At 42.8% G+C, this 18,260-nt stretch overlaps 1 protein-coding gene across 2 annotated transcripts in view; it reads left to right on the top strand.

Moving 5' to 3' along the window:
* Nucleotides 1-18,260, top strand: part of TAF3 (TATA-box binding protein associated factor 3) — a 146,164-nt gene that overhangs the window by 54,751 nt on the left and 73,153 nt on the right. The window lies entirely within an intron of this gene.

Raw genomic sequence — 18,260 nt, 5'->3', positions numbered from 1 at the left:
AAGAACTGCAAAACTACGCATGCACACCAGAAGAGCCAGCAGGCAGGCAGATTTCTAGAGCTGTTTTCCTCTTGTAGCTTGAGTTGGAAGGGACCACAAGGGACATCTAGTCTAACCCACTACAACGCAGGAATCTTTCATCCAATGCGGGGCTCGAACCCACGACCCTAAGGTTAAGAGCCTCATGCTCTGCTGACCGAGCTATCTGGGCTGCACCAAAGAGAGAGCCCTTGCATGCCCCAAGAATTGATTGGCAGTAGAGCTTGGTGACAGCAGTCACGAAATTAAAAGATGCCTGCTCCTTAGGAGAAAGGTGATGGCAAACCTAGACAGCATCTTAAAAAGCAGAAACATCACCTTGCCAACAAAGGTCAGTATAGTTAAAGCCATGGTTTTCCCAGTAGTGATGTATGGAAGTGAGAGCTGGACCATAAAGAAGGCTGATCGCCGAATAATTGATGCTTTTGAATTCTGGTGCTGGAGGAGACTCTTGAGAGTCCCATGGACTGCAAGAAGATCAAACCTCTCCATTCTGAAGGAAATCAGCCGTGAGTGCTCACTGGAAGGACAGATCCTGAAGCTGAGGCTCCAATACTTTGGCCACCTCCTGAGAAGAGAAGACTCCCTCGAAAAGACCCTGATGTTGGGAAAGATGGAGGGCACAAGGAGAAGGGGGTGACAGAGGACGAGATGGTTGGACAGTGTTCTCGAAGCTACCAGCATGAGTTTGACCAAACTGCGGGAGGCAGTGGAAGACAGGGGTGCCTGGCGTGCTCTGGTCCATGGGGTCCAGACAACAACAGAGCTTCTTACAGACACCCTTCGTACGCTTCTGAGTTTGTGCCCATTAAATTGCCTGGCATGACTGTTTGCCACTCACTGACAAGTTGTAACTGTGTTCGTTGCTTGATTGTGCTCTTGAACCCCACAAAGGTGCACGGTGTCCCTGTCAAGTTAGGAAGGAAGGCAACTCGTAGGCAAAGGCCAAAATAATGCTTCTCAGTGATGAACACAGTATCCAAACCTCCTTCTTAGCTGGGTTGCATCCGCCACAAATCCCTCCTTGAGCTGGAGCTTGATAGCTGCATCTGGTGCTATGACAGCCTTCGCTGCAGAGGTTCAGAACCCGCTGTGGGCTAAATCCTGATGTTGAGTTCCATCCAGACATAAGATAAAAATTCTCACGGTGGCTGTTCAGATTTCCTTGGTGCTCAGAACCAGAAAACTCACAACCTCGTATTCAGAATATTTCTTTTTCTCGGAATTTCTGGGTAGAACAGCTAAGTATTCACCATTTCCCGCTGTATTCATTTCTTAAATTTCTCTAAAAGACGTGCTTACAATTGCTCCTTGCACTAAACAATAATTTTTCATGTACCAAGGTGTATAATTCCAGGTCTCTGCCCAGAGGCAACCCAGTAAGTACAGCTAGACCTCAATCTACTGAAATCAATCCCAGCTGTGTTTGTTTCTGTGTGTGATCTTGTATATATGAGAACATTCAGACCCCGATCGGTGCCTTCCATTTTGCTCTCACGCTGCATGTTCAAATAAACTCTTCAGCGTTAAGAATAGGTAATCAATCACAGTTTGTTCCCTTTTCTTAAATCGGAGGAAATCCTAAGGAAAAACCGATACTAATATAACTTTATGGCTGAGAATTAAACACACACAGAGGACAGGAAATTAAGTTTCGTAGCTGCTGTACCTTTGGCTGCATGGCACGTAAAACGCCTTAGAGGGAAATTCTGCTCTGTGATCATACTCTGGCTTCTGACCTTGATAGTTTGCTTCAGGTATACATTAGAGGTTCACTGATGTCAGTGGAATGAACTGCTCATGTAAAGAAAGCAGCATGCCATAGATTTAATGGGGAAGTGTTTGCCTTGTAGGACATGATTTCTTTCAGAAGGGCAGAGAGCCCACAAAATTCATCACAAGCTTGCAAGTGCCAAGAATTGTAACCACTGAGGATTTATGCTGAAAATGCAACCAACACTATGGTGGGTTGGTTTTGTTGTTTTGCTGTGGGTTCTGCTGGTTGGTTATTTTTGTAAACCTAAACCATAAATATAAATTTAGTAAATTACTTAGAGTCTAGAGCAGGGATGAGGAAGCAGGTGTTGGTGGACTACATTAGCACTACCCAGCACGTGGCTGTAGTCAGGGAGGGTGAGAGTTGCCCTCCAGATTTTTATGGAGTACAGCAGATTCCTACCCACTGAGCTGGATCCTTCTGAGCCTCCCTACATGGTGCCCTGACTGTTTGCCTAATGCCAGCCATACATGCTTCTATTAGTGCAATATTTCTTCATCCTTAGATCCCTATCCATCATTGCACCCACCCACCAGCATATTTCCAAGCCGCAGCTATTATCATTATTATTTAGTAAATTTGTATACCACCCTTCACCCAAAGATCACAGGGCAGTTCGCAACATAAATATGCAAAATAAGAACACAAAATACATAATAAAACAAAAGCAAAACAAACCTATTGTAAAGGCAATAGAATGTTAATCATTCAAATGGCTGGTTTAAGAGAAATGTTTTCACCTGGCGTCTAAATATGAAGGTGCCAGGCGAGTCTCCCTTGGGAGAGCATTTCACAGATGGGAAGCCACTGCAGAAAAGGCCTGTTCCCCTGTTTCCATCCTCTGGACCTCTCAAGGAGGTGACACGAAAAAAGGCCTGAGATGATGATCGCAAGATCTGGGTCAGTTCATATGGAGAGAGGCGGTCCTTGAGGTACTGTGGTCCTGAGCCATTTAAGGAGCTATACATGCCTTCATGGGGTCTTTTATTCTATTATTTATTTACTTATTATTAAATAAAATTTGTATACCACCCTTCATCTGAAGATCACAGGGCAGTTCACAACATAAAAATACAAAATGAGAACACAGAAAGCACAATAAAAGAAAAACAAACCAATAACCCCTTTTCCCACAGTCACGTTTAAAAGGCCATAGAATGTTAATCAGCCAAAGGACTGGTGTTTGTATTTTGATTTATTTATTACCACTCTGAGAAGTGGCTAAAGCCCCTGACCCAAGATCACCCAGTGTGCTTCTTAACTAAATGTGGATTTCAGCCTAGATCTTTTGCCACTCACTCTGTTCCATGCTCACATTTTTAAGAACAAGTACAGAAAAGTAGTGACATCAGGATGTTCAAGTCCAACGTTAGCCTCCGTTGAATGTGTATCGGCATAATATTAATTTGTCTTGGAGCCTAACAGCACCAGTGTCAGACGACCTCAGTATCCTTGTGACTGTTTTGAAATGCTTTTAAAGGAATATCCAGTAGTTCCTCCTCCTCTGCCCTCCCGGTACAGTAATAGTTCGCTTACTATGCCAGAACTAATATAAACGATACCATGCAAAAATTGTTTCATAGATATTTAATGGCTTTAGTTAGTCAGAAATGATGGAAGCCCGTTCCCCATGAAATTCATTAAAGCTTGAGCTGGAATACTTTCTTGAAAGAGCTGTAAAACTTGTTACCTGTTAGGATTGGTATTCAGTGGCCAGGGTTAATCGGGTGTGGAATAATCTTTATTTAATTGGCTATTTTGTGTTTTATTGTTTTGCATGTTCATTTAATTTCGAACTGTCATTACTTGCATTGAGCCTCTGGGAAGAGATGGGATGGAAACGAAGCCAAGTAACTAAATATTGCAAAGAAAAATGAAAGTTTCGTTTCTTTCTTTCCTTCCTTCCTTTCTTTCTTTCCTCCTTTTTTTTTTTTGTATAATGTTTCCTTTAAATGGAGGATCTGTGTCTAAAGAGGGCCGTAATGCAAATTAAATGGTGACAGTAGACAGTGATGGTTTGCATTACAGCAATAGCTTTGCAGGTTCATTTCCGTTGTATATCTTACTTGAGTTATGCAAACGTGCAGGGGGAGTTCTGCAGGTTTTTCTGTATACTTTTTGAAAGACTTTTGTTTCTAAAAATGTAGAGTGAAAAGAGCGCCATTTCCACACAAAGGGAAGAAATGTTTATTTTAAGAACACCCAAGTACCCTGCAACGGTATAGCTTGTTGGATTCCAGATTGCCACAGCTTCTTCACTCCGAAGATGAATGAGTATTTTAAAAGGATCCATTCCATAGGGAGACATCCAGCTTAAAAGTTATAGCTTACATTCTCTCCAGTCCTCCTGGCATTACTTTCTCTGTAACTTTTCTGGGGGCAGGTTTTTTCCTTTTCTTTTAAGGGGGGTGGTCTTTTAGTTTTGCAGTGCCTGTTTGTACTTGCATAATAAGATATGCTTAAATTTATTTATTTTTTGTTTATGCATCTGTACTAACCAAAGATCTTCTGGAGCTCTGCCAAATAAGAACACATGGGAGGTTGGAAGAAAACGTAACGGGAGCCTTGCCCTGGGTCTTGGTATGACAGTACTTGTTGTCGTTTTGCATTTGGGACCCAGCTAGAAACACATTGGGTGAAGAGAGAGAAGTCATATTGTTTGTAGGAAGTTTTCCAGTGGATTCTCCTGCTGGCATTTTCAAGCCAAGCCAAGCTAAACTTACTCCAAATCCCCCCATTACACTAATAGTTGTCACCAGAATTTATCTGGTAATCGTTTAGCTTGCAAAAAGGACTCAAAGGAGATGTTACATAAGTGGTTTTGCAGTTTGTTTTTATGCATGGATACCGGTAAGTAAACTAAGTTATGACACGCAGCATGTGCAAAGCTCTCTTTTCATGTCATTGCTTCTGAACATGCAAGGAGATCCTCAGATCCTCATAAATTACTCTTTAGAAATCCTTATGTTACTCTTTAGAAATCCACAATTCACATTATGGAACAAATTCACATAAGCAACATTCACATCTCCTTTTATAGCTATGCAGTTACATAGAGTTTCATGCCCGATAGCCAATTCTTCACATTCTGACTAAATGTGAACATCACACGAAATCGTGATCTGCAGTTAACCATAGGTTAAAGCTTAAAAGCATGGTTTTGCTTCCAAACGTTCAGGTACATCATAATTTGAAGATTCTAATCTCCTTTCATTGTCTGTCTGTTCGGCTCTCCTGTTTCTGTGGGACAACCCTTCTGTACGTGGAGCAACAGCAGTAACTATTGTATGTCAGAGACTGTGTTCCCAGATCAGTAATTATTGAACATTTTTAAAAAGTAGCCCGCACAAAACAACTTCAGAATGATAACCATTAGATACTGGCTTCAGAAAACATTTGTTTCATGCAGATGCACATATTTATTTATATATCCACATGTATCCAATTTGTTAAAGTCATTAAACAGGGGGAGTACCGTATTTTTCGATCTATAAGACGCACCAGACCATAAGACGCACCTAGTTTTTGGAGGTGGAAAACAAGAAAAGAAATATTCTGAATCTCAGAAGCCAGAACAGCAAGAGGGATTGCTACGCAGTGAAAGCAGCAATTCCTCTTGCTGTTCTGGCTTCTGGGATAGCTGTGCGGCCTGCATTTGCTCCATAAGACGCACACACATTTCCCCTTACTTTTTAGGAGGGGAAAAGTGAGTCTTATAGAGCAAAAAATACGGTAATCTATTGGCCACTTGCTACAATGTTGCTTTTATGAAGTTATCATTAGTTGTTTTGCTCTCGTAATAGATTGACATTTAATTCATAGGATACCTTGGTAAGATACGTATTATGCCAAATCCATTGTTAGCATAAACCATGTTTTACAAGCCCTCGTCACACCATGATTTCTGATTCTGTGTTTCTGGTTGATTGCAAACAATTGCTTGTCAATTCTCACATCATATTAAACCATAGTTAAACTTGCTTCACCACGGAATTTGTGGGGTGTTTGAATTGGGGCAATATCATCACTTTGTCATGTGTTGATCAGATAGGCAGCCTTTGGAAATAGTTGCATGCATTATCGTCCTTGTTATGAGAGATTCCATGGCCAGAGGGATCTAGGTAGTTGCCTCTTTATTACCAGTCTTATTTAAATACTACAAACATGCTCAGATGGCTGCGTTCTAAAAACAATAATGTGCTGGACAAAGATCGTCTGTCTTTTCCACCTTCTTCCAGATGCTGAGTTCTATTCCCAGAAACAATGCTCAAATTACATTGACTCGGGGCCTGTGGTTTGGGAGTGTGGGAAGGGAAGAAGAAGGGTCTCTTTTGCAAGTGATGAGAAGACTGAAGTTCAATTGTTAATAGAATCTTGAGAAAAGTTAGGTCGGCATCTTATAGAAGGCACAGCAATATCAACTGTTGGCTGTAAGCCTGAGTAAGCGCATACTGAATTTTTAGGTACATTGTTGGAGGTTTTCTATGTTTTTTTAAAACCCCATAATTTTTCATTGAGCGTGGGGCTTTGTTTGCAAGACAACCTGTCAGGTGCTCCTCATCAAGCATTTGAAACAGACGCCCCATTATGCTGGTCACACCATTTAAACACATTTGTATGTATTCGGCCCCCCCCCCCAATGGTCCTGGGGTGTGTGTGGAAATCATAGTACAGAACAATTATCCATGGAGAAATTTCTTGGCGTTCTGCCAGATTCAACGAACTGGTGTAGCATAGCACTTGGAAGTTTGAACTTGGCACTTCTTGGCTCAGATCCTCACCTCCACCTTGGTCTTGTCACCTTCACGCTGTTTCTGCAGGCCTCACATAACTATTGTTTGGCTGCTATGGGCTGGATGTCCAACTGGCCCTCTATTCTAGCAGGATTCCTTTTACGGCTCTTTTCATTCCGACATTATTTTGTGGCATTCCTTGCAGCAACCCCAGTGTAGCTAGAAGACTTGGCCCATCAGCCACCTGTGACTATTGGTGGGTCACAACTTGCCATGTGGACGGTGGTTGGGAGTGGTTTGCATGGGAGAATCGCAGCAGGGTTTTCCGTTCCTTCCAAATCTTCCCTTCCCGAATAATGCTGCCCCTTGCTTCGAGGAGGAGGTATCGCAGAAGTGAAGCTGCCCTGTCGTCACTTCAAGAAACTTCCCTTTCTCAGACGGATCTGACCAAGTACATCTTATCAAGGCAAGAAATGACTGTATTTTTAAGAGCCGCTGGGATCAGCTCAAATCGCTTTCATTGTCCTTGATAATGAGGGGAGAAGTCGTTTCTAAATGGAGCCTGTGAGTGCATTGACTGCAAATAAAGATAAAAATATATATTATACCAGTCTGTTTTTATTTAGTTTGTTTTAAATGATGCTTCGAGGGAAGCAGGCAGTGCTGTTACATGCCTGTTTTGTGCCAGTACCAATTCCAGCTTTTTTTCTAAGCACTTTCTATTTGCCACATTTAATGCAGCGTAACCTCCAAATTCAGAAGGTAATGCAAATGTATGTAATGCGTTTTGTGTGGTGCAGAAAAATACATGTATCATTAAGTTTTTAAAGCTAGGCTTTTGACAGTATATTGGACTAATGATTTTACAGTATAATCATTTTAGCTCATTTGAAAGCAGGTATACATCCAACTCATTCTGTTTTGGCATAGCAAAGTTTGCCATTGGTATTATATCTCCCCCCCTCCCCTCCCATGGTAAACAAACTTTGTGAAACAGATCCAATGTTTTGCGTGCAATGTAATTAGTCTATTTTTGTTTTTTAAAAAAAGCTTTCCCTGAACATTCATTTGATTTTTGAATACCTTTTGAAAGACGCTAAGGAGGGAAATGGTTGGATAATAATAATTCTTCTCTGAGCAAGTTTGGTTTTAATAAAATGACTTCATTTTTAATGCAATTAAATTGGGCTACACGGGTTTGCTTTCAGCTGTAAATGTGCAGAATTGAAAACATATAGGAGAGACGTGTTAATTATGAAGTTCTGCAGTTACTCTTAGTCTGGCGCTAGTAGAGATCTCGGGTTTTAGATTACTGTAATTTCATAAGGGGCACTTGAGCGAGATCTCGCTTTGCTTCGCGAAATGGAAGAAAAAATAATAATATTTTTGTGACCATATTAAAACTATGCTTGTTTCTGTTCTTGCCTCTCTAAAGAAGCCTGCCTTCAAATATTTATTAAAGTGGAGGTGGTATTCTTTTGTCCTTTGTCGCTGCATGCCAGTTTAATTGTAAAGAGGTTGCAAACATGCAGGCTGTAATGTTACACGTGGGTATGAAAGAGCAGATGGCAGTCAGCTGGGGTTGCTGAAACCAATGCCAGTCTCCCACTTAAGGTGAAATGTAGGAAAGAGAGATTGTCACTCCAGAGTGATTTGAAGCTACCTTCTCCCTTGCTTGCTTGTTTGCTTGCTTGCTCCCTCCCTCCCTGACTGACTCACTCACACTCTCACACACACATAGATATATACACCTACCTTTCTTCCCCTGTGGTATAGGATTCCTACATGAGGGCACATGCTGGCAGCTTTCATCTCCAAGGAATTGTTTTCTTGACTGCCGCCATCCACTGTTGAATAGCATAGCATGGCTTTGAAAGGTTCCTGTCTTATTAGTAGTCTAAACAGTCTCTTGTGTCTTTTGTGTCCGAATGACAGAGAGGTTTGGAAATGGTTTTGGTGCCAGGCACTCCTTCAGCAAAACCACTCACCTCTTAAGGCCGTGGCGCTTCATAATTGATTTTTTTCCCCTTTCCAAATTTCATTTTTGCTTGCCCCCCTGCCTGCCTCTTAAGAAGTTTGACCCAGAAATTCAAAGTAGAGATCTTAACACCATCCCATCCCAGCCCCGATTTGCAAAACTCTGCAAGTGCACGTTTACTGTTTGGTTGATAGATATTCATTTCCCCACTACCACTTTTAAGTTCCTCCAGTGAAGAATGTGAACTTTGCAGTTTTACTGCAGCAGAATAAAAAGCTTTTCGTATTCTTTCAAGGCTAGAATCTCCAAGAGTGCAATCTTATACATGTCCACTTAGAAACTAGTCCCAGCAAGTTTGATCAGACTCACTGGGAAACTGGGTCTAGGACAGAAACTTCAGTTATTTTTGATATGCCCAGGAGCAAGCATCATATTTGCAGTTTTTGTATGTTCAAAAGTGTGCCACTTTCCAAACAGCAGATTCCTTTACACGCACAAAATAATGTTTGTGCTTTGTTGCGGTTCTTTTGCTTGCTTCTCTCCAGCTTCCTTGTCTTAAATTTATGAAAAGGACACCAGAAATTCTTGTCCCATGCACAGCAACTGGTTGTAAATTTAAAAAGTATTTAAATGATCTCCCTTTTTCTCAAGCTGCTGGAATCATCTGAAGTGTTGATCATTCACACAAACTGTGTTGACATTAAAGTTTTTAAAGTTTACTGATGTCACTGTATTGCAGTTATTTACCCTTCTGAACAACTTTGTGAGTTATCTCTTTTTTCGGTGTTAAAAATTACAGCTTGCAATCTGCTTGGATTACACAAGCCCTTTAAAACATTCTAGACAGGTTGTGTTTTTCACTCCGTTTTAGGTACTTTCGACAATTAGATGAACTAGGGGCTCGCTTTCTTCTTGCAGACCTTACTTTTATTGCTATCATTTATCAGTTGCAAGATGTAAAGTTGTAGTCTTCTCTGCCTGACCCAAATAAAACCAGCTTGTATTGATCCTTGCTCAGGACATAATGAACTGGCAAATAATCTCCGGCCATCTCCTCGGTGTTCATCAAAGCCATTTTTAGGGAATAAAGTCTGAATATGTACAATCTAAAAGCCTTATCTCGCTTACTTGATATACATGTGCAGGTTTAAAGCCAGAGACCCGATAAAAATCATAGCTAATTGTGTGAGATAGTACCTTTTTATTTTCATTATGGCTTCAGTACAGTAGCTGCAGCTTAAAAGCTCTCAGATATTGCATGAAACTTTCTGGATATTAAGGTTAATGTTTCTGGGGGGGCAGGGGGTGTTTTTCTCTACTGACTGGGCTTTCCCCCTCCTCTAGTAGCAAATAGAACAAAATTAGTTTTCATTCATGTGTCAAGTTAATGATTTTCTTTTTAATTCTTACCCCCCCTTCTCTTTTTTTAGAGGAGACGAGACTACTGCCGATTTTTTCGAAAGCCTTAAACGTTAGCTGACCTTCCAGCTGAACCCAACTTTAATGTAAACAGTTTCTTGAGATGGTTCGAGGCTGGGCCAGCAAATCTGGATGATATTAGTGCTGCTGTGTTTGAGGGAAGCTGGAATCCCTGGGTAATTCTCAGGAGCTTTTTTCCAGGCCTGGGCAGTCGTCGACTTTGCTTTCTTGTCGATTTTGTAGGGTTCGTTGGTAATGCTCTGTGTGTCTTTTGGAAATGTAATTAGTGAAATACATAATTAGTTTTACTTTGAAGTATAACATCCCCCACTTTGGACCAGCTCTGCTATACTCTCCAAAGTGAGGTTTTAGGCCAGTGTTGAGTATTTGTTTTCTTGGTGCTGTGAGATTTCAAAGATAGCATCATTATTCATATTACTTTTAAGCGTTTGGATTGCTATGCAACCTGGGTTTTGTTTCCTGTGACTGGACACTATTGTCTTTTTTTATAGGAGAACCAAGACAAATAGAGCAACCTTATACATATTTACTCAGATGTAAGCATTGCTGTGGGGGACGCGGGTGGCGCTGTGGGTAAAACCTCAGCGCCTAGGGCTTGCCAATCGAAAGGTCGGTGGTTCGAATCCCCGCGGTGGGGTGCGCTCCCGTTGCTCGGTCCCAGCGCCTGCCAACCTAGCAGTTCGAAAGCACTTCCGGGTGCAAGTAGATAAATAGGGACCGCTTACTAGCGGGAAGCTAAACGGCGTTTCCGTGTGCGGCTCTGGCTCGCCAGAGCAGCGATGTCACGCTGGCCACGTGACCCGGAAGTGTCTCCGGACAGCGCTGGCCCCCGGCCTCTTGAGTGAGATGGGCGCACAACCTCAGAGTCTGTCAAGACTGGCCCATACGGGCAGGGGTACCTTTACCTTTACCTTTTAAGCATTGCTGTGTTCAATGGGGCTTACCCCCAGGTAACTGTGTGTAGGATTTTATTGATGATTTGACCAAATTGGAAGTTGAAAACTGAGATCTAGTTCACCATGCCTCACTGTTGTTTTTTTGTTTTTGTTTTTTTACTAGAAATAGCATAGCAGAAGAATTTCCCTTACAAAATGTTTTTGCGTAGCCAACAAAGAAGTTCTACACTGATAAACCAAAAAGTAAAATAAACATCCCAGGTGCTTATTTACAGCGGTTTTGAAAACTTTCATTTCGGTGAGACTTTAGGGATAAACAGCATATTATTAGTTTGAGACACTCTTGTGATGTTCCATCAAGGATGAATTGCATTTGAAAGACAAAACTTGTCAAGCAATTAATATATGCGGTGTGATTGTTTTAGATATTCCACCGCTGTAGGGAAGTTTTAACATATTGCTTAGCTAGCGCCTGTGTTGTTGTTTTTTTGCAAGGATAATTTCATAAGCATTTCTCCACAAAAGCAACACTCAGCGGTTGCTCTGACGTGATTAACCGGGACATGATATTTAGGACTCATTTAACACTAGCTGAGCCTCTCAAATACCCCGGTGTGCTCTGGACTTGTTCCTGCTCAGGATAACAAGCTTCTAGCTGATCCGTTTTTAGGCAGGTGGTCTTGATGGCCAGCAAACGTCAATCACTTTGGTGTGTCTTGGTTACCCATACTCGCACGCTCTGGTTTGCATTACAAGGAACTGTGAAACATTCATTTTGTTTTGCACACCAGAAGAAGGGTGCACATGGGTGAGGCTTTAACTCGTGGTTAGCTGACCTGTTGTAAGCATAGGATGCACCTTGGAAAGTTCATCTTCCCATCAAAATGCAGGTTTACAGCATGCAGCTTGGATGTTGCATTTGCTGACATTCCTCTTCTTTGCCTCTCTCTGTTTTACCTGATTAACATGCACCCAGTGGCGTAGCGTGGGTTGTCAGCACCCGGGGCAAGGCAAGTAATTTTCGCCCCCTAACCCGTGGATTTGCGCCCCCTAACCTGTGGATTTGCCCTAACCCCAGATGTTGCGCCCGGTGCGGCCGGCCCCCCTGCACCCCCCACGCTACGCCACTGCATGCACCCCAAAATTTGAGGCTCAGATCAGACTATTGTATAACAGTTAGCAGGTATTCCCCATTTGTACCGAGCATCTTCTTGTCCCTATGCATTGAAATGACTGTTATCCAAACCTGTTCTGCTAACAGGGTTGTGAAATCTCATTTCTTAAAGGGGGGCAGCTTCCTAGCTGTGAGGCGTCGAACAAACAAAACAGTGCATCACATAGAAGCTTGTCCTGTTATTTATTAAGTCTATTTCTCAGTTTTCTGTTAATCTATCAGGGGCAGCATTTCCTATGGCGCGTAGAGACCAAGACTGCAATCCTATGCACGCTCACTTGGGAGCAAGACCCATTGAAAAATAGCCGTGCTTCATTTAATATAAAGTACTATTGTTGGACCAGGTAGAAAAGATGCCTTTGGGGAGCCTCAGCAGGAAGAGGAAGTGATGGAGGGAAATGATAGCTTGGCTTTGGACTGCTCCTAAACTCCCCACTCCAACCAAAAAAAACCCCATCCCTTGGAATAAAAATTACTCATAAAATTTGCAGAGGAGAAAACCACAGCCAACCTGCTCTGCCTATGCAGTGTCCTCATGACATCATCATCAGCCTTTACATCAATCTCCTTTCTTCTCTCTCATGGGTTTGCATAAGAAAGGTCTCCAGCACTTATCTTTCAAGCAGCTGACCTGCTTTCCACGCTGTTAATGCAGAAGATTTTCTAGTAACCTCTCATCTTGGATATGAGTAGCTGTTGCCTCTGGCATTGGCCACTTGCTCGACTTCCTTCCCCTTTTCCTTAATACACAAAGCACTGTTTGCCTCCATTCCCTCCAAACCAGAATTGCAAATAACAGTTTGAACCAGATTTTCAATTATGGTTTCGGCAAACCATAGTTTGCCAGATTCAGGCAGCATGACAGCCTATGGTTTGCTGAAACCAGGACAGGAGGGAAGAAATCAGAGCTTAAGGGATCTGGCAGTACATGAGCCTGAAGCCTGTTCATCTGCCATAACCATGGTTCAGCTCTTAGGTCTGGACCTTATAACTCCTTATTGGTTAGTTTGTTGCATATTGGGACCCTTACAACCACATTAAATGGAGTTTACTGCTTTTCAGATTCTCTTGAAACTTTTCTGCCCTCTGTGACCTCAAACCTCCACTTTTGATCGCGCAATCAAAGAATTCTAACTTCTCTAGTTTCTCCTTGTGAATATTTTTTCCCCTTACATTAGATCTTTTTTGGTATGCACTACTGACTCATTCAAGTGTATTGTGTTCATGAATGTCCCACGTTTTTGTCACTTGAAATATGGTTTTGATTTAGCTAACACCCCCACACACCGGAATTTATTTTAAACCTACAAATGTAGCTAAAGTGTTTATTTTCTTACCTTAAAAATGTTAGCTGTAGCAATAATATATTTCCTGTTTATCAGCAAAGTACATTTAAAAAAAATCCCTTTTTCGTGACATGATTTTGAAATGGAACCCCTTCCCCATGCGTCGGTTGTACAGACATCACTTTTTGTGCTAAACACAATGTGTCGTGAGTGATGATAAAATTGTTGTTTAACCCAAATATCCCTGACTTCTACTCAAATATGCCAAATGAATTGGGCAGGTGGAGAAGAGAATAGTTTTGAATCAATATACAAACATCGCTGTCTGTAAGGTAGGCCATTGTATTGCCACAAATGGGAAGAATATATTGAATTTATGCACACATGGTTGACTTTTCATACAGCGGGCTCAGGTTAAACATCTCGAATGTGGAATATGAATAGAGCTAACATTCTCATATGAAGCAGTAATGAAAATGAACAGAGTTCCATTTCGACTGCTAGCAAAGAACATTTGATACTCCAAGGCATGAAATGTGTTTAGTACTTGGGGTTTTGTTCGCTTGACAGAAGCCAGGAAGTGGGACAGTATGACTTCTCTATAAAGGCTTATTCTGTACCTGATGACAGACTCAAGGACGTAACTTGCTCACAGCAGCCGTGCTACCCAGCAGCTCTTCATTCCATGCAGCAGACGGCGAAGACATTTCATAGCTCCATGTCGTCAGTGGGCATTTCAGTCGTTGGGACATGCCGTCTTGTTTGCTGTTCTGAGGTTGGCGCCAGGGTGGGTGAATCTGCAGGGCAGAAAGGGAAGAAATTCTGCGCCATAAGCACATGTTTTGACTAAAAGTGAAATTTGGGCTGGGAAAGAGGGTCTGTGTGACCAGATAGCCATAAGAACGTAAGAAGAGGAGCTTCCTGGATCACGCCAGTGGCCCGTCAAGTTCAACATCCTGTTTTCACAATGACCAGCCAGATGCCAGTGGGGAACCCACACACACAAGAGCACTCTCCCTTTCGGTATTCAGGTATTCAGGAGCATTACTGTCTCCAACTAGGCAGGCATTTATGTTCCTTTACCCACCCGATTATCACACACCATATGTGTGTGGGGTTGCTGGGGTGGGGGGGTCTATATGATGATGATGATGATGATATAACAACAGCAGCTTGTTATTTATACCCCGCCCATCTGGCTAAGTTTCCCCAGCCACTCTGGGCGGCTCCCAATCAAGTGTTAAAAACAATACAGCATTAAATATTAAAAACTTTCCTAAACAGGGCTGCCTTCAGATGTCTTTTAAAGATAGGATAGCTGCTTATTTCCTTCACATCTGAAGGGAGGGTGTTCCACAGGCCAGGCGCCACCACCAAGAAGGCCCTCTGTCTGGTTCCCTGTAACTTCACTTCTCGCAATGAGGGAACCGCCAGAAGGCCCTCGGCGCTGGACCTCAGTGTCTGGGCTGAACGATGGGGGTGGAGACGCTCCTTCAGGTATAGAGGACCGAGGCCTAATTTTTGCTCTACCATCCCTCTTACCCCAGCCTCATTAATCGGCGCCTGGGTGGGATAAAAATGCTTGCAGTGGTTGAGTGGAAAGAGATAAAGTGGGGAGTATTCAGCTTCTCCCACCTGTGTACACAAAACTAAGTGTGTGCCTCCTCCACCACCCTACTTTATAGATACGAACATGAGACGTACAGATTTGTTTGCCATATCACTTCTAGTTTGGCCCTTGTTTTAAAATGCACATTATGGGTTGGATGCAGGCTTAGTCATTCTTAGAGGAGACTCATTGAAATTGATGGGACTTAAGTTAATCAAGCTGGGACGCGGGTGGCGCTGTGGGTAAAAGCCTCAGCGCCTAGGGCTTGCCGATCGAAAGGTCGGCGGTTCGAATCCCCGCGGCGGGGTGCGCTCCCGTTGCTCGGTCCCAGCGCCTGCCAACCTAGCAGTTCGAAAGCACTCCCGGGTGCAAGTAGATAAATAGGGACCGCTTACTAGTGGGAAGGTAAACGGCGTTTCCGTGTGTGGCTCTGGCTCGCCAGAGCAGCGATGTCATGCTGGCCACGTGACCCGGAAGTGTCTCCAGACAGCGCTGGCCCCCGGCCTCTTGAGTGAGATGGGCGCACAACCCTAGAGTCTGTCAAGACTGGCCCGTACGGGCAGGGGTACCTTTACCTTTACTAAGTTAATCAAGACAAGCTTAAATCCTACCCACTTCAGTGGCCCCAGTCATGACTTAATCTATCCAGTCCTATATCTCTTTTGTGAACCCAGTGCTACCCCCCAAAAAAACATCAGCCCTGTGTCCAGTTCCCCTCTCTCTTGTGTCTACTTAAACTTACCCTAGATCCTGACATCATGACCTTGTGTATGTTTCCATCCTTGCTCCTTGTCGTGGTCTGTGTGCATGGAAAAAAATGCAATTCAGAATTCAGGATATGAACTAGATCATGAAAATAGATGTGATAGTATTCATACTCAAGTATTTAAATTTACATATAAAATGTCTGTGGATTTCAAAGGAATTTGCCCCACTGTAGCTTGGGTTTGTTGGCATCTTAGCTTCACACAAGTTCTACTTCCATCTAATAACACATCACAGTGGTGCCACCTAATAGGCAGTTGGTTTCTTGGGGCAGTTTTAAAGCAAGACAAATTCCCATTGCAGTTGAGTCTGCTTTTCCAACTCCAAATACAGCAGTGACCTTTGCGCGTCTCGCTTTTCTCTCCTACCTCTTTCTTATTTGTCTTCCTCTTTGGTTGTTGTTTCTTTTTAATGATGCTAAATGCCATAGATGGCGAATGCTTTGAAAGACTTTCCCTCCCATTTCAAGAGTTCTTTTAGAAAACAAATTTGAAAGAGCTCTTTGGGGGTGGGCAGATGAAACCAGGCACAGCAAAGAAGAGATGATGCCTGAGTCATCCAGGTCCTGTGTAGGCACAGAGAAACTTCCCCTGAATAAACACTCACTGGCCCACTGGAGGAATTCCTCTGATCACTGACTACAAGTCCCTCATAGCCCTGCACTGCGTACAAAAAAGCTCTGGTTTCAGCTGAACATACATTCTTGATGGTAACCCTGTGCCAATCCAAATTGGGACTTTACACATTCACTTCCTGCAAGGGAAAACTTATTATTCATGAGGGCACAATCAAGTCATGAAATACAGGGCTTGTTGGTCTTCTGGCGCCATTTTCCCTCCGGACCTTTTCATCTACTTGCAAGAGGTCAAACGGGAGCTTCCAAATAGATGCTACAGATAGAGTCCCAGGTGGTTCAGAATTGAATTTTAAGCAGAACCGCGGAAATGGGCAAAGGAGCACACCCTTATTATTGAACAGACTTATTCAGTGATGGGTTGCCCATGCAGAATAGTGTTTTGTGTGTTTTGGTTTTTTATGAGGCTAGTCCTTGTCTATGATAGTTTCTTGCAAAGGAGTGATGGATATCTCTAGGCAACTGGTGGCCAATCCACATGCAAGGTGCATGCGCTCTTTTTGCCCTCTCAGGAGAAGGTACACACACATGCAGCAACCCCTGGATTTATCATGATAGAAACATGACGTAGTAGTGTGTGGGCAACATGCTCTGGTGCATACAGTGGGAGGAACAGGCAACCAGTGTTGGAGTTGTCACGTCAGTCATTTTTGAGGCTGTATTGTTCACCTAATTTAATGACAAAGAACCTTTGGTTGTCCAGAGGTTGTTGCATTTCCAACTCACATCTGCCCTAGCCAGCATGGGCAATGGTCCGGAATGGTGGGAACCGTAGTCCCCCAAAAAAGTTGAGGGCCGCAGGTTGCCCTCCCCTGCTCTAAACAATGTGTGATGGTGTCTAAGTCCTGAAGTTTTTAATGTTTGATTTGTTTGTTTGTTTAAATATATGCTACAAGCCGCCCAGAGTAGTAGTAGTTGTTGTTGTTATTTTATTAATACTGTTCTGTCAACTATCAGAATTAGGAAGCTGTTCTGAGCTAGTATGGGAAAACCTGTGGATTTTTAACGTATTGGCTGTGGTTTGAATCATTTCCATGGTCGTTTATTTATTTGATAGATGTACGCTACTGGCCGGTTAGAGTTACAGCGTGGCAAACAAAAACTGATAAAATACATGCCATCAATACGTAGAGCAGCAGAATAATCCCGTATTTTTCGCTCTATAAGACGCACTTTTCCCCTCCTAAAAAGTAAGGGGAAATGTGTGAGCGTCTTATGGAGCGAATGCAGGTGGGAGGCTCTGCTCAGCGCTCCCTTTAAAGAGCTGCGTGGAGCTCTTCGGGGCTTTTTCTCCTTGGGAAAAAGCCCCCAAGAGCCTCACACACACTCCACACGCTCTTTAAAGGGAGTGCGGCTCTTGGGGGAGCCTTAGCCGTGCTCAGCCTCTCCCGGGCAGGGGATGAAGGCTTCCCTTGCCTGGGAGAGGCTGCGCGCGGCTAAACAAGAAACCAGGACAGTGAGCGGGATCGATCCCGCTGGCTGTCTTGGCTTATTCACCTTTAATAGTGTTTTAAAAGTTGGAATCTTGTATCATTAGGGCTTCCAAGTTGAGAGTATTTTGAAAATCGCTAATCATATGAAAGTCATTAATTTATCAACCTGTAAAAAAGCAAAAACAAAAAAACAAAATCCAACACCTGTGGAGGGTTTCAGAAAGATAAATCAATGGGAGTATCCCGAAACTCACTTAAAGCCCCTTCTGAATGGAGTCCATTTATTGTGCTGATTTCCATCTTTTGGAACTGGAATTTATAAGGGTTTCAATTATTTCTTATGGCAGGAAGCACTAGATTATATTTTGCTTGTTTCTCACCTGAAAATGAGAAGGTTGTGTTTGTGCAAACTTTTTTTCTTTTTTTAACACCCTTCCTTCAGACTAGATCTGATAAACTTCATTCTGATAGAAGGCTGTAAAGCTACTAAAAGCTA

The sequence above is a fragment of the Podarcis muralis genome, chromosome 10 (genome assembly GCF_964188315.1).
Source record: "Podarcis muralis chromosome 10, rPodMur119.hap1.1, whole genome shotgun sequence".
In the NCBI taxonomy this organism is placed as follows: domain Eukaryota; kingdom Metazoa; phylum Chordata; class Lepidosauria; order Squamata; family Lacertidae; genus Podarcis; species Podarcis muralis.
Note: the sequence above shows the minus strand (reverse complement) of the source record. Positions and strands in the feature narration are given on the sequence as shown.